The sequence below is a fragment of the Papilio polytes genome, unplaced genomic scaffold (genome assembly GCF_000836215.1).
Source record: "Papilio polytes unplaced genomic scaffold, Ppol_1.0 DF823731.1, whole genome shotgun sequence".
NCBI lineage: Eukaryota > Metazoa > Arthropoda > Insecta > Lepidoptera > Papilionidae > Papilio > Papilio polytes.
The window spans coordinates 5,035,881-5,039,171 of NW_013525473.1; positions in this window are offsets into that span (position 1 = coordinate 5,035,881).

The following is a 3,291-nucleotide window of genomic DNA, read 5'->3' on the forward strand; positions in this document are numbered from 1 at the left end:
ACCTCGCGTGCAAACGAGGCCCAGCTCTGCTCACTGGCGACCAAAGAAGTGATATGACTCACGATGTTTTATGTTACAGTAATTACTGTGCTGTTTAAAATTTACAATAAATTGCTAATCTTAATATAAAATAAATAGCATATATTATTTACACTTACAAAAATTGCTTTAATTTCTCTGAGAGTTGTAATAAATCCTTTTTTCGTTATGATTCAACGGCACCAATTTGTTTTATAACTTTGAACGCCATTTTGCAAACAGTCAAGTTGATTGGGAGGCGTCTCGTAAGAATACATTTTCATGCTAAGAACCCTAAGCTTTATGAGAAATGCAAAGTAAATTGTAAGTTTTTTCACTAATAATAATTTTATTTTTACAACAAAAGTGTTGCCTTTTAAAAGATCTATTTTTAATGTTTTTTTTTCAAATTACAGCGTTTATAATATTAGCAAGAAAGTATGATTATACGATCGTTACTCAACAAAAGAAATGCTTCAGGAAAACATTCCTATAACTTATATACGTCTCCAAATGTTGTCAGGAAAAATAAAATTAACAACATCATAGTTAAATTAATGATGCTTTCGAAATGAAGACAATGCGAAGAAACGAGAAGAACGTATCATTCTAGTTTTAGTGTGGCGTCTCACTGTACAAAATATAAAATAATTAAATAGATGTGAGTATAGATTCCAAATAACGATTGAAGATTAAATTAAGACTTCGCTATGTCCCTACATGTGAAATCGCTATTTCATCATACCAATAACGGCTTTACGGATCCAGATATAATTAGGCACAGATTTATATTACAGTCTGGAGGAACACATCGACAATTTACTAAGTTTTTTTTTAATCTAGCGGACTATGTCGCGAGCAAAAGCTAGTAGAACATATTACACTGTGTTTACTAGTTAACATTTTGACCTATACTTAATGGCAAAAAACCAATTTCACAAACACAACTTAATTTTTTTTTCGTTTTTAATTTGTTGTGTCCAGTACGATGTGTGACCACACTAACTCGTCATTAAGGATCAGCTGTAACCGCTGCTTTATTTGAATGAGCCTCGGTAATTACACCGCCGCCAATTAAGCTCCGCTCAGTAATACTCTTACATTTATAACGGACAGCTTCAGACAATTAACTGACTTGATTGAGAGCTTTTGAAAACTTACGCCGCTTATCATTATATAAGCTACAATATTGATATAGTATTAAGGTATATAAACATGCACATTGTAGAAGGTAGCTACCACTAATATGGTATTCGAAATAGTTTAAATCTATTAAACAGTTTTGATTTTCTAAGGGGAGCAGCTGCCATCCCTACCGATTGCCAGAAGGCAATGCCCGTATTTTAAAAGGAAGCCGTTAAAGCTTATTTGATTAGTTTTCGGAAAATCAAATAATTCTTCATTGTAATTTATCTTTTTACTAGACATAGGCTAAGATAATCTTCCTATAATATTAACAAAGGCAGTCAAAGTGAAAATATTTTTTTTAAAAAAGGCATGATATTATTAAATTTAAATTTTATATTGAATTGATAATGATCTCATAATGAAGATTGAGTTATGGGTGGACAAGCGGGTGTGCGATTAGGGTTGCCCCATTATTGAGTTTGACCCGAATTCTTGGGATTTGAATGCATATTTGAGTTACGGAATTTACTCCATTCTTCGGATTTGTGTAGACTGTGTGAATCTAGAATCTTATTTTATCTTCAGAATTAACGCTGAACGTCGTTCGATTTATTATTTGTTGTTGCATAAACATCAACAAAGGCTGTTGCTATTTCTTCGCAGTATTTTTGTCAGTGTTTGGGTCTACGTTCGTTTAATGCTGGCAACCCTATATGTGACGCTTTTTGTGCCGCCATTATCCGACATCAAACGTAATAAAATTAACAGGCCGCTCTGACGGCCATTTGTCCGTGTCCACTTAATACCGAACACGACTTTAAATTCATTATTGGGGACAGATTGAAATTTCGGCGACAGATGTATGCAAATAGAAAAGCGTTTTCGTGAGTTTCCACTTGTATGAAACATATAGTCATCTCTTTCCTTGTTTATAAAGAGAACAGAGATAAATATATTTTTCCACGTCTGTTTGGCTAGTTGAATATATTGATTTAGGATTGTAAAAGGTATCGGAATTAAAAATGCAAGCTTATGGGAACGACATGTTTTGCTGAAATTAAATTTTAAAGCGTTGGAAATGAAACACCTGTGAAACCAATTTCCGATCGCCGAATGTACGAAAGAAGGAATAAAGAAATCGGAATGTTAGAATATTTAAACTTTAAATTCCATGTATTAAGTTGAGTTTTCAAATAGCGTGGTTTACTTTGTTAAGACAACTTAGGACTCGATGATGAGGACGGAGGATATACTCCATCTCATGAGTATATAGAAATTCTATTTTGCATATAATCTCAATTGGATGCCTTATATTTAAACGATAATATTATCATAAACATTTAATTCTACTTCGATACTAGATCTACAAATTATCGCGAAAAATACCGCGCTTATTCTTAATACTCCGAACTGACATTGACAGATGTCATAGGGACGGGACATGTATGCCAAATTATCTAGTGTTGCACCGCTATACCGGCAAGTTACGGCAATTTTTCTTAACACTAGTCAAAATGCTATTTTTAATTTAGTTATAATTTTCTAAACGTCATCATAGACGTTTGTATCGCTATAAAATAATAACCTTAATAATTACGACTGGCGTTAAAATTAAGAAGTAATCTGGACGCGCATAAATTTTAATTAACTGATGCTATAAAACAACACATTAAGTTGTAAAGCCCAAGTCTAAGGGTAAAGAGGAAGCGATTTTCCCATTTCACAATATTTTTTGATAGTCAAATTATACTTTTTACTTTCTGCTTTCAAACGAAAATGTAGTCTTGCGAAATAAATATTACATCACATACGTTACGTTACATATGGTTCTATTGGTGTGCAAAACATAATAACTGAATCTGTTAAATTGCGTGTGAAAATCGTTATAAAGATATATTAAACATATTGTCAGTTATTAAACGATTTTAACAACATCACGTTTCAATTAGGTTTCGTTGTCTTGTTGTTCTGCTATTCCGCTACAGCTTATAACTTATAATTTTTATTTGCAAACAACATCTTTAATATCCCACAAGGTAATTTGATTCAGTTTTATAGGATCGTAACATCAATTTTCTCCTTCAAGGTAAGAGTTCAATTAAGTCATGTTAAGTTCATAGCACTTTGACTAATGAGTACTCATAG